Raw genomic sequence first — 14,642 nt, 5'->3', positions numbered from 1 at the left:
GTCTTTGAACACCACGGTTGGGGCTCCAGATTCCTGGAGAGTGAATGTTGCCAGATGTGCTTGACCTGGACCATGTATAGGGAAACTGGGGAGGGGCTCCTGAATGTAAACCAGTCAGTACAGTGTGAGAGGAAGTAGTTAGCCCAGCCTCTATTTTTGAGCCAACTGTGTGTGATTTCAGGGCTACCCAGAGACTTAGCTTGAGTGTTGTCTTCCGTACATCAAAGATGTGAATCCTGACTGGATGATAGGGAGAGCCATTGCCTGCAATATGATACACAAATCCACTTCAGACAGGCCAGGAAGCCCATCTGTTTACTTAACTTTTCATGTAAAGCAGTTGGGAGGAAGAGCTTTGATTTGACTGTAGTTTTATTTGTTTACGTATTTGCTCATATCTATAGAAAATAAGTACAAATGATGTGAAAAAATTCAGTCTTCTGGTAACAGAAATTATCAGAATAGTCTTTCAAAGACCAGTGTGTAGCAACAGTAGCAACACCACCAAGAATTCACCCTGAAACATAACCCACCACTGTTTGTTTCTAGCAAGTTACTTTTACAAACTGCACTTTCTCCTTCTTCTGCCCTCTTCCTTCCCTGAGGCCATCTTTTCCCAAGACATAAGCTAAGCTTTGCCAAGTTTCCAGGATGGTCATAAACAGGATAATGGGGAAGACTGGAGGCAGGAACACACAGTACCTCTCCAAGGAGAGAAAAGCACAGGAGAGCTGATGTGCTTTCACAGGCTGTATCTGATGTCAGGTCATTCAATGTGGAGGGACCATGGTAGTTCAGGAAATGGAGGGGAGTTTCAGTGGAGTTTTGAAGAGCAAACTTCTGGCAGTGCTTTTCAATACAAAGCTCTTTTTAGGGAAGCATATCGCCGGCTACAGTTTTGTGCTACCCCTTTTTCAATATTCTGGGAGCCACAGGCTCTGTGTGTGACTTTGAGCAGTTCATGTCATGCTGTAATGTTTTAATATCCCATCTGTCTCTGGACACTGGCAGAAAATTCCTCTGGGCACAAGCTCTGGCAGTTTGAGATGCTAATTCTCCCATGGATGACCCATCCCAACACAGGGAATTGCTACTCTGAGGCAGAGGTAAAAGAATGAGCTACAAGTTGCCTTGCATCGTCTTCACTGGTAATCTGTTGTACTCAGGAGAAGGAAAGCTTCCATTAATATGCTGGACCCTGAAATGAGTAGTCTGAGCCATAGACATATGTCCTGTCCCACCATTTCCTCTGCTTGGCAGCAAACCTGCCAGATGGCCATGGCAGGAATGAAACCATGATGCACGTGGGTCTGTGCCTTGGATAAACCAAGCAGTGGCAGCTGGTTGCTGCACTGAACACACCACCACAGTCATAAAATTTTAATGAAAAAACACGCTTTTCTTTATATCAGCACCATTTTGAAGAGCTCTTGGGGAAAAACAGAAAAGGTTATTGCTGTATTTCCAGTAAGAAAAAAAAAAAAGGAGTTCACATTTGCTGAGATGTAACAGGATTTTGGCCAGAAAAGAGGCTGTAGTTATTTTCACAATTTTACTTGTACAGACACCCAGGTACAGATGCTTTCATGGAAACTCTGGCTGCATAACAGAATTAATTTTCTCTGAGTCCTGAAACTATTTCTGGGAGCTTTCAGAAACTTGCAGGAAGTACCTTTCCTTTTTATTTATGTACAGATTTATTGTTATTTTTGTGTATCAAGCGAATAAATGGAGACATTTTTACTTTGTTTTTACTAGATTTCACACTAAGAAAGAAGGTGCAGTGGAGGGGAGAAAAATCTTGGCTTACCTAGTTCAAAAACAAGGCTCACGGCAACCCAAAACGCTCTTTCTAGAAAATCTGGCCTTAAGAGCAGTGGTCTCCTCTGAGACTGCCTGGGCTACAGCTTGTGTTGTGGCAAAGCAAACAAACAAACAAAGAGTAAAGTAAGGATGAGAGGATCCCCTGAGACTGGGGTCTTTCGCTGTCTCTTCCAGGAGTAATGAATGTGGTGACCACACAGACTTGGAAAGCCCTGCGGTGCTCGAAGCTGCTGCTGGCTTCCGAGTAGGCAGAGCGAAGGTTTATCTGGGATTCACTGAGAGTGTCAGGCAGTCAATTAGAGGGGCTTCAAGGCAATCCAGGAGTTTTTATTTCTTACACAAACACAGGGGGGAAAAAATGTAACAGCTGCTCTTTACTCTCACCGGTGGTATGGAAGCAGAGACTTGAATTATACAAGAGAGTCCTGAGAAACTCCTGGAAAGGCCCTCTCTCCAGCTTAGGCGTCCAGGTCTGCTGTTTGGAGACCCTTTTATGAGTATGAACTCAATTCTCAGCAGCAGAGGGGAAACTCCTGTTCATCTGGCCTGTTGGAGGTGACCATATATCCAAAGGTACTTTCCCATACACCTGGGTGGTCTCAGTCTCCCTGAAAGGAAGAACTCTACTGAGAAACGACACCCGAGGTACGTGGAGCACATGTTGGCCGGTGTAGTGATACAAGGTCTCCAAACACATGCTGTGTTCCACTGATCATGGCCCTTTGTTCTGTTTTCTCCTTGAATTCTCTCAGCTTGTTCTCAGAGATCTGTAATTAGGGCTGTAAGGACTTACTGGAGCAAGTTCTTCCAAGCTACGCATGGAATAACAGGAAGAGCTGTTTACTAGGCAAAGGACACCTAATCCTGTCCTCTGTGCCTACCAGGGAAGACAAGACAGATCCTTTTGACTGCATCTTGTGTCTACAGCACTGGTTCCCCCTTTGCTGCCAGCAAATTACTTGGGTATGGCCTCTGTTTCCCTATTTAAGTTCCTTCTTTTCTGCTTCATTGCCTCCCTTGAGAGGGTATTAGCAAAGCTTTAAATATCATACACAGGCTTTGGATGTTTCTTTATAATTAATCAAAACCTCCACATGTGCTGTTCATGACAGTAAAATATATTATCCTTTTCTTAGCATGTGGAGGGTTCTATGGTATTTGAGGTAGTTGTGAGAATGGTTAGAAGTGCTTCATGCTGTAGAATTCAAATAGTTATCTAAGGACAGCAGAAAGAGAAGATTTCTGTCTCTGATGCCACCATGGACTGGTACCTTTCATGAGCAGCAAATACATTTTTCAAACCACTATAAAGAATAAAAAGTCAAATCTGATAAACTTTTTAAAAATAAAAAGAAAGAAAGCCAGCATTAGAAACATGCCATGAGAGAAATCCAATTCCCTTGGAAGCAGGCAATAGTATGATAAAGAGGGAAAAGTATATGAAAAATGGAGAAAACTAAATTAAGTCACTAATGACTAAAAGAAAACCCAACCCTAGAGCTGAAACAAAAGGAGGCTGCATGCTGAAAACTGTACAAGTTAGAAGAGGAATTAAAACAAAGCCAAACAATAACTTTGCAGTCTTCTCTACCAGCACAGAGCTTGTCCTGACCACAATGCTCTGTGCCTGGTGGGAATGCAGAACAATGGAGGGCTTTGAAGATTAATGGTTGTTAAAGTCAGAAGGGACTTGTTGGACTTTCCACAGAAAATAAGTCATCGATCCTCAGCCAGCAAGAGGCCGCAAAATGCCACTCAATATCAAGCCTAAAATATAAAGACTTAGGCCTTAGATTTGTTCTGTTTTCAACTAACTGTAGGTTTCCTGAAGGAAACTAGATAGCTAGATATAGGAAATTTACAATAACCAGAACTGCTATTTATGAAGTGAATCATAATGACTAATCCTGAATCCATTAGGCTGGCTTTAGTCCTTTTTTCCCAATTGCAAATGGAAAAGATGTTTTTTTGTTTTGGTTTGGGTTTTATTTGGGGTCAGAAATATTTGGCTTTCAGAAGAAAATCAAAGTTGCAGACAGTCATAAAATTTTGAGGCCAGATTCGAGACAGTATTTTGAAGAACTTCTTTTCCTCTAACAGATTCACCTCACTAATTGCTGAGCTCAGATGAAGATCAGCTAAATCTTAGCTTAGAGGTAGCTAATTATTCATGTCTACTGTGAATAGTGGATCTTTGCTCTGAAAGTAATAAGGAATAGTGGATCTTTGCATTACTGTTTTATGTTGCCATCAGGAACACCCTCTAATTTTAGAACAAGGTGATAGAATTACATACATGCTTTCAGCTCCCAAGGGCTTGGGAGAGAAGGAGAGTTTGGTCATCATAAATCTGAGAAAGGACAGAAACAACCCACAGAAATCAGCTTTCTCAGCTTAATCAAAACCTATTTCCCTGAGGAAGGCCTATATGAAATGCTGAGGAAAATCTCAGCAGTGTAGACACCCTGAGCCAAATATTCTCCCATTCTTGCTCCTTCTTCGTCCTGAGGGAAGTGTGTGCTTAAGAGGGCTGGCTGTACTGAGCTGTGGATAGCCATGGCCGTGGTTAAGCTGTGCAGTGATTTACAGAACAGCAGGTTTTACATGCTGGGTGATAACCAGCAGCAAGCAGTTCATTGTTGGGTGCTGTGGAGGATGAGGAGCAGCTGTAACTGTGGCAGGATTCTTGAAGGAGGAGCTGATGTTCACCCCTAGTAAGAGGCTCAATGCTCTCCTCTCTGTCTCTAATCAAAGGTCCAGTGCACAGCAGAGTCACTTTTTCTGCAGTGTTCCTATGACTTTCTGCTCTCTGGACCAGCTGGATGCAAAAAAAGAATGGCTTATGTTATCTGGCATACATCCATTGTCCACTTCCAAGAGTCCATCTCAAATGTGGATGATTTTCTCTGAAAAGTGGGATGTAAGTTTTATCCTAAATCAGATGCACAAGGCCGGTGTCCACAGTACACAGCCTTGCTGCAAATTGGAAAGGAAACCAACTTTTATTTCTCAGAGCTTGCTGCCTGGCATAACATCTTGACTTGTTCCACATGTTCCCTACACTATAAACAGAGGCCTGAGTAACCTGAAGCAGTGTCACAAATTAAAATAAGAAATACCACTTTAATTAAAACACTAGAGTGAATTTGTTCAATAATTAGCAGTTGGATTTGTCAGGAAGGTGGTAGAGTCTGCTGTGTGTGTTCAGAAAGGGACCACAGGCTAACATATACACTGTCTCCCTTGAGGGCATGAAGTAAATTGATTAAACAGTGCCACAGGTCATGCCAAGATTTATAGCCAAGGTCTCTAATGTGTTTTTTGAATGAAAGAGTAAAACCCCTATGGTTTTCACTTCAAAATTTTTGGCAAGCTCCCTATTGACTCCACTCACATGCCAGCATGGTGGGCAGTACTGGGAGGGCACTTTATTCTAAGGTACTAAAAACTGTGATTAGGCAATGATTTATGGCTTTCCTTAAACTCTGAAGTGACTTTTTTTTAATAGGAGTATTTTTGGCTGGGCTAATTGAAGTAAAAGTTGACTGATTTATGATTTAATTTACAAAATCTTTTGCCACACCTTTAATGATGAAACCTCCTCCTTTTTTTTTTTTTTTCCACTGAGGCATATTTTCCATTACTGTTATGCCAGTATGGCATTAAAAAAGCAGTTGCCATCTCAAACATCACTGAAAGACTCCATTTCTTCTTGGAAGCTGTTTAAATTATATATTTAAACTCATCTTTCCTCACCTCCCTCTCCCTTGAAACTGTGAAAGAAGTTATTCCTACAGCATTTTTGAAGCTTGCATGAAGCCTTAACTTCTGTCTTGCATAGAGCAAGTCAGTGAGATTAAGGCTTGCTTTATTCTTTTCTTTATAAAATGTGTGAGCTCCTCATGCTATGGTACATACACCCAGGGGGGTAAAATCACCCAAGAGCAACCTTTTACTACACCACTTCAAGCTGCTGTGGAGGCATAACAGAACTCTTTCTTCTCCAAAGCCAGTTTAGCATGGTCTGAGCTATTGTCATTTAGGGATTTCACAGTGGTTTGTCTGAAGCAAGAGGAGGGCACAGGCAGGACACCAGGCTGAAATCTGCCAGTCCCTTTGGCCTACAAGTGAAGCTCTGGGAAGTCAGGCTTGGTATGGCAAGTGCTCTCCTGGAGAGGGACAGCGACTCATCCCTATCTGTGCCTTTTCCTGAGAGCTGAAGTAATGGAGGATGACATGGAATGAAGGATGCAAACACTAAAATCTCCTGCTCTCCTACTTCAGCTTTGTCAAGTCTACGGCTTTTGAAAAATCTACCCAAACCTTTTGGAAACCAACCCAGTTTTAACTATGCTGCAGGCATTTCAGACATCACGTGGTGCAATTTTACTGTTTTGAAGACTTTTCACTTCTTACCACACATCATCGTTGCTGCTGTAACCTTCAACATTCACCACCCAACCAAACAGCCACAGGGATCCACGCTTTACAGAGAGTTCTACTTTCTAGTTTTAGTGGATTTTTAGTTTTAGTGAATTTTTTGGTTATGTTTTGTGCTGCCAATAAGATGGCATTTGAAACAGATTTCAGTGTTGGATGATACATATAGTAGCAGCAGTAAAATTAACTGAATAATTAAAAAAGTCAGAGCAACTCTGGTCAAGTTAGGCTCTCCTAGTTGTATGCAGAACAACTGATAATATTTTGAACAGCACATTAGTCAATATATGTAGACAAAAGACACCAATCATAGAGACACCCTCAGATGATAATCTGATGTTTTACAGTGATTACTTTCATGTACTTGCTGCTTTCAGTGGTTTCTGGCTATTTCATTACAGAACAGTATTAAAAACATGAGAAAGGGAAGGACAATCAAAAAGGTTTAAAAACAAAGCTATAAAACTTGTTGGTTGACTCCTCTAAGGAAAGCTCCAAAGCTGTAAAAAATTAGCCTAGGGGAGTATTGAAACAGGGATTTATGGCAGAATGCCTTGCAGAGCTTGTCAAAACTCACAAAAATCAGTAAACAGATCTGTGACACACATAATACTCCAAGACAATGATCAGCATTTGGAGAAAGACAAGAGAACTCAGAGATTTGACTCTCAAAAATTCACATTCGTCAGACAAATTCTCATAGCCAGAATTGACCATGAGCCTGCAAATGAAACTAATTTCTTTTTGATGATTCAGACAGACAGGTAATAAAGCCACAAGGTAATAGAAGTTAAATAGCTGAAATTGTAGACTAACTCACACTGAAGCATAATATCAACTAAAATTAAGAATGCAGCCCTCTATATGATGCTGTGTATTTGGAGAAGAGCCTGGTGCCAAATATTTTTCTGTCTTCTGCGCCTTTATATGCCTGTGACTGTTCTTTGGAAAACAGAGCATCCACCTGTGTGCACAGAAAGTTCCACTTTGGACAGCACTAATGAGGCACTGTGGCAGTAAAGCATAAAAACTGAACTGCCTGGGAATATTTCTGGAGTTGAACAGCACAAATGGAATTAGTAGATTTAATAGTTATTTCTGGTGGACAAAAGTGATCCTGATGCTTTAGGGGGACCTGAAGGCACACACAGCAGTGCAAGATACTGCAGGAGCTTTACTAAGCAGTGCTCATTGGCTACTGACTTGACTGGAAAAAAATATCTGGAAAATTATATCATGTTCAATCTGACTGTTAATTCCTGCTTTTGTGACACTTGCCCTGGAAAGGAGCATGTGAGGACACTCCACAATCACAAAGCATCAGTGTGAAATTTTTGGAAGCAGTTGTGGGAGGCTCTAGCACATCAGAACAGCTCCAGGTCTGACCCTGAGTGAGACTCTCATTCTGTGTTCACTTTGCAGGTATCCATGTATCCTTATGGTGAGTTTCTTTGTTGTAGGTGTTATGGCCTCAGAAAGGTAAAACTCAAAAAAACCCTGACCTGAACAACTTAAAGACCTGTCTGGCTCATCAGTGTTAGTGAGATTTAAAAATCAGATTGTCTGGAAAGAGGAGTCTCAATTACTACACAGTTACGTGGGGAAAGAAAGTCAACAAATCTTCAAAGCCTATATCCCTTAATTGGCAACCTCAGAAAGTGCATCAAGGATAAAGAACAGGAATGTCTTACTGTATGCATGCAGGTAGTTAACTCTCTTAATTTGATAATTACTGACCCATTATCTCAAACTTGGCATTATTTACAAAATTTGACTTTAGGAAGTAACATGCCTTGAAGATTTTTGCTTCAGTCATTCTTAAACTTCTTCACAGAGAAAGAATAATCAGAATAATCTCTTTTATCCTTGTGTGTGTGTGTGTGTAAGAATTCAAGAACTAGGGGGTCAAACCCCATTTCTTTATGGCATGAGTGTAAGTTTTGAAAATTTCACTATCAGAAAATGAATGTATGAGCATCTGAAAAATAATAATAGGATGGGCTTTGGAACTTGACTAGAGCAGATATTCCCTTCACCTGTTATATTTAACAAAACAAGATTCACTTTAAAGTACTATGTTTACCTGCTGCTTCTCTTTAGAGATTATCCTAAATGATTGCAGATGTGGGATGTAGGAGAAAAAGGGAAGACAGAAGAGCAGCATTGTGAGTATCAGTCAAAAAGGGACCACATAGTTCATAAAAACAGGTAGTGCTGTTGGGTAGAAAACTTGAGTATGATCTTTGAGACATCGGTGGCAGAATTCCCATTAGTTTTGATGCTGTTCTGACTTCAATCTTTCTAGTCAACAGCTATGCTCAGATCTCAAATTTTCAACATAAATTTTGCCTCAATTTTATTTGGTAATTTTGAAAGATTGTAAGAGCCAATTTCGTACCTATAAGTCATAGTTTTTTAGTTACAGAGGAACAAAGAATGATCTTTTTTTCTATCTTATTTTTTTTAAACCAAAACCCTCTTACTACAAGTCTAAATAAAGGTCTTGCTACAATATCAGAAAGAATATAAAGAGAGAGAAAAAATGGAGAATTCTGATCATAGGATTTTTTTCTCACTGATGATGGAGAGAGCTGATGATCAGTCAGTATTTTCACAGGACTTTACCTCCAGAGAGTGGAACAATTCACATGGTTTCCACTCAAAAAATTCAGTTTAGTCTTTGAAGGAAAATTTATGTCAAGTAAATGGAAGTGTTCATAATAAAGTCATAACGATATTTTTTAATACATTTTTTTTAAAATACAACTCAGTGAAAGGAAATCTGAAATATTTGCTGAAAATCTCTAAAAAATTTCAGAGAAACCAAAAATAATTTCCCTTTTATCTGCACTTTTCACGGCAGAAAAGTCACCTCCAGCTAGAGGCTCTTTGGGCATATGTGCAGCTACAGTGATGCACATCACCAACACGTATATTTGGGCAGGCACAGGCAGATTTAGCCTTGGGCAAGACACACATCCACATCAGAGGGGCCCAAGAATGCACAGAGCATTTGGGTAGTACTGCAGAGCGAGAATTACAGTTCCTGCAGTCTCTGGATAAATTCACACAAAGTGGTGTTTGATGGCACTTTGGCTGATAAACCTTATCAGTGCCATGTTTACCTTAGAAACTTTCTGCAGGATACCTACAAGCCTGTGGTTACAGTGGATAGAAACTACTTTCTCACTTGGACTTTCATTGGTCCTTGGAGTGCACTGATTCTGATTTTTTTCTTTCTTCTTTTTGGTGTGGGTCCTACTTTTCAGCACTGCTGAAAAGAGTCTGCCCAGATGCTGTCAAACAGGTGTGCAGTGAAGGGAAAGCCCAACAGGTAGCACACAACAGAATAGGCATCTCTGTGTATTTGCAAGCAAGTGAAATCTATACTAAGACTTCTTTGTCTTAACAGGCAGCTCTTCTGTAAAGGCTTTTCTAATTTTCAGGGGGAGGATTAATTCAGCAATAGTTTTTAGTCCTGTTGTTTCCATGCTTTATCTGTGAAATGAGAAGTTGCTTGAAATCTAGACCTCGCTTGAAATATTGTAGCAAAATACTATTTATTAAAAGGTCTTGCTGCTGAAAAAGCTCAATGTTCCCTGTTACTATTAGTAGTAATCCTGATGAGAGTAGTGAGCAAGACAGGCCCAAACAGGGCAATTTAGCAATCCAGGAATTTTGTGATGCTTTAATTTGTACAGGGCCCATTTGTCACAGGGGATGAAAGATCTGAGTTGAACCTGCCTTTGTATTTAAAGAGGGACAGCTAATTTCCCATCTCTAGGCAGATGGGACTCAGAAAAGAGGAATGGGAATGGTCTCAGGAATAGACAAAAGATCAAGCAGGGGATGGCTCAATACGGAGATAGGACAAGTGGGAATGGCTTAAAACTGATAGAGTAGGTTTAGATTGGATATCAGGAAGAAATTCTTTACTGTGAGGGTGGTGAGGCACTGGCACAGGTTGCCCAGAGAAGCTGTGACTGCCCCATCCCTGGATGTGTTCAAGGCCAGCCAGATGGGGCTCTGAGCAACCTGGGATAGTGGAAGGTGTCCCTGCCCGTGGCAGGGGGTTGGAACTGGGTGGCCTTTAAGGTCCCTTCCAACCCAAACCATTCTGTGATTTCCAGTTCAAACAGGAAGGAAAGCCATGGAGGGAAACGCTTTCTTGTTCCATAAACACACCCCCAGAACCAATTCCCTGTGCTCTTCTTACTCTTAGCAAAGCACCAGATCATGTACATCACTGTTAACTTTCACTGGTGGCCTTCGCTGTCGCATGAATTGTTCTTGCAGCTGAAGAAGTGAGAGATGTTTTAGTTAAAAACACGAACACATTGGCATAGTTGTATGGAGATAAGCTAAAAACAAAAAAAAAGTAGATTAAAAGCACTCTATGATGTCCCAGTGTGACAGAGAACACTTTTGATACAAGATCTCTTCATGCCAGTCAATTACTAGAAGCTGCTCTTTTCTTATATAAGTCTCGGTGATCTTTCTCATGTGATTTCTGCATCATCCTCCCCACACTCTAAAGAAAGAATTTATGATTCCTATTCTCTATCTAGGAGAAAGGAGAACGTCCTCAAAGGAGCTTCAGAGTGGATTTTGGATAGGATCTTTAAGAAGGGCTCAGCTTTGAAAGTTAGACAGATGAGCACCTTTGAAAACGTTTCTGGGCAATCTGTGCATATTTTTGTGACTGTATATCACAAAAAAAAGGACTTGGCTTGAAATGAATTGACTACCATCGTGCAGAAAATCTTTAGCAGGACAAGGCGAAGAAAATAGGTAGTCTCCCAAGTTCAAAACCAGTTGTCTTCTTTCCTGGTATTGTATCTGTCAAAGAAGCAGAACATTTGAAAACTTCTCTGTATGTGTATCTAGCTGCCTGTATTTGTCTATGTCAAAAACATAGATTTATAAAATCCTTTCTAGAAAGTACGAATCAAATATATCTCTGCCATACTTCATAGATCTGACAGAGGTTGCACAATGAGGCACGATGAAGTTCAAAAAATATATTTTAAAATAGTTTTAAAGGGTTGGATTTTTTTTTTTTTTACTTTATTTGTTTGTTTCCTCCAGATTTTAATACAGCCTGGAGATGTGTCAGCTCCTTGCATTTGTGCAATTTAAAGACTAAAAAAATTTCTAGGATTAGGGGGACACTCCCGGCTAGGTCAGAGCATGTTATTATGTGTCAAAGTCTGAAGCAGTGAGGAGCAGTAATTGCTGAGCTTTGACTGCATCCTGTCTATGCTTTGGGCGGTTCAGGGTGTGTATACGTGTGTTTGTTTTGTGCATGTCTGTCATAACTTGCTTTAGGGATTCAACCAACCATTTGTCTGCAACCTGGCTTAGTAATAAGTAAGTCACGGGAAGGAGGGGGACCAGGAGGGAAAAGGTAAGACCCTACAGAGGCTTGAAAAATATAAACACTAGAAGGGAAAGAAATTACTTGGAGAGTTTACACTGTGGAGTAATAGGATTAAATTCAGCTGGGAAAACTGATGAGAAATAAGGAAAGTATTCCTGTCACTAAAGTGACATTTACAAACTGCTCTGGACAAAAGTGTTACTAAATGTACAGTGTGAAGCCAGTTTAAATAGATTGCATGATCTTCTTATACAGCCTTTATTATAATTATGGAGACCCACATTGAAACAGAGAGATTCAAGGCCTCTTTCTTTCTCACAGTCAAACTACTGTCCTGCAGTTGTGCAATTGCTACATCGTCCAGCTTTGCTTCACCATCCAGCCTTCACACATGGCATATTTGCCTGTCAATCCATCTATGGAAAAACACTGGCTGGTGTCCATCTCTTACCTCACATAAAAAAGGCTCTGTGGTCTAAATGTTTTCAAACACGCATGAGACGTAGAGTAAGTGCCCTGCAGGGTTGCTCTTCTGCTTGCCCCAGGGTTTTGTAATCCATCTATCTATGCCACAGGCCTTTTTCATCTGGGCAGCTGCACTCCTATGGCTGCTCCTGTCCCTTTCTTAGACCTTCTACAGTGATGGTCTCAGGGGACAAGCTGAAAGCATGTCTGTTCTATTTCATGAATATATACCACTGGATATTTTGATGGCCAGGGTGGTCCACCTCTTTGTTCATGCAATATCAAATAAACCAAAGGTTTCTGGTGAAGTTTGATGAACAAAAGAGCAGGCACAGTAGCTCAGCCAACTGGCCCAGTATCTTGTCTCAACCAGCAGTCAAACTGGATGCTGAAGGAAAAGTATAATAACACAAAGCAGTGACACTTCCTCAGAATACCCTCCCATGTCTCCAGCAATTCGTGGTGCAGAAGTTTCCCGAGCCAGAGGCAGTGGGGAATGCAGGAGCTCACAGCTTGTCCTGCAGAGACAGCCAGCAGAAGTGACAGTGATGCACCACAGCTCCCCAGACACTCTAATGGAAGTGAGCACTGAGGGAAGTAAGGAAGAGAAAACAGATATCTTTCCCTGCAGCATGCAAAATAAATAAAATCTGGGGAGGTAGATGAGGGGAAAAAATATGAGACTGTTTGCATTCTTCAGTTCTACCATGAGATGTTTAAAATTTGTAGTATATTCACACATACAGTAATTGATTCTTTCTTCTACCATTCTGGATTTTATGCTATCTTTCCTGCACCTTCACACACAAGGGCAAGTGTACTCACATGCATAATTTAAGCATATAAAGATTGCATTTCTTTCTCTGTGTCTAAACAGTGTTTTATCTGCATCATTCCCCCCCCCCATTTCACAATGACACAGAACAGTAAGAAATTTTAATTGTCTTTTGCAAATAATACAATGTGCCTCCATGAAAACTAGACCAGAGGCAAGGGAAGGGTCACTCAGTGGAATTACAAAGTGGAACCTTCCATAGGTTTGCCTCCTTCAATTACAGACATTTGACTCCAGATGCAACAGTCATGGAAAATTTCAAACCTAGATGATACCCAGGCTACCTGAATGAGCCAGGGCTAAAGTCTAGCTCTAAGTCACCAGGTGTGTGGAAAAAGGTGTTTCATGTCCCAGGCTGCACTTGCTACATGTCTATATTGAAACAGTGAAAGTCGACATCTGGAGTAATATCTTTGTAAATTAATGGAAATAGCTAAAAGTACATCAGAAATGATACTAATATCCTTCTAACACAGGTCCTTGGGACTCATCTAGTTGTCATATTAGTAGACTGTGCCCTGAACTCATAAGTTCAGCCAGCCATGGCTAGAAAAAGCAGAAGAGACACTGTTAAATGTTTTGGAGAACCTCTTGATAGTTTTAATAAAGTGTGAAGTTAAGTATTGTTGAGGAGGAGAACTAGATACACTCTTACAGGTATGCTTGATGGGGAAAAAGTGCCCCAGCTGGAAACTGAGAATCCCTGAGATGCAGCCAAGACTGAGATAGGTCTGTCCTGATCTGGGGATGAGTAATTTTCAGGGCCTGACTGACTTGGCTGTCAAGTGTAGGGCAAAAGTTTTATTGAGATGATCAGGAGGAAAACTGACGCCAATCTAGGATGCAGAGTCAAATTTAATATGGATATTAACTCTGCCCACAACTTTGCTCAAAACGTTTTAATAGGTCAGTTGCAGAAAAAAGGAAAAGAAACAGTCAAACCTCACCACTTGTTTCTGACTCCATTGGCCCCTTTGAGAGGGTGCATTCGACCTCCAGTCATACTGGGTGATTTCTTAGGAACTTTGCACTGAGTATAAGTAGATCCAGATGGTAGGTTTCAGGAGGGCAGGGGGAATGTCTTCTTATTCCTACTGTGCCAAGAACACTCCTACTGCCCAACCAGTAAAAATAACACCTAACAGGATCTTCGATTTCCCAACAAACTGATGTAGGAGCCTGGATATACACAAACCTTTGCTGCATGGCTCACCTGGATACACCACCTTAGGATGACGTTGCCTGAATGGCCAACCTTTCTATGAGCATCTAGTTGACTGGTTGGACCCTATTTCTTAGTCAAGCTAAGCTCAGAACCAGTCAATCATCACTGTAAGTATCTTTTCATGGTCTTTAAATTCACAGACATACATGGCATGATACAACAATGGCTAAATCAGCCCCAGCAAGCATTAACCCCTAAAACGTGTTGTTGTTTTGTTTAATTCTTTCTATGAAAGGGAAGTTAAGAAATTAGGAAACATCACAAAGAATTAGTGAGATTTCCTTATCTGTTGTCTAGACAAGAAGTTAAGACTAAAGCTGCATTTATTATCTGTTCAGTCCTCTTGTTTTAGGAACTGGACGTATCACTGCTATGCAATGTGTTTTCTTTCCATAAAATTATTTACCCAGATACAGACTTCCATATAGTAGGCAAAGTAATATCAGCCATTGTTTCTAATCTTCTATGTATGA

The sequence above is a fragment of the Manacus vitellinus genome, unplaced genomic scaffold (assembly GCF_001715985.3).
Source record: "Manacus vitellinus isolate BGI_N305 unplaced genomic scaffold, ASM171598v3 scaffold_88_pilon, whole genome shotgun sequence".
Classification (NCBI taxonomy): domain Eukaryota; kingdom Metazoa; phylum Chordata; class Aves; order Passeriformes; family Pipridae; genus Manacus; species Manacus vitellinus.
The sequence above is the reverse complement of the archived record's forward strand: the minus strand, read 5'-3'. Positions refer to the sequence as shown.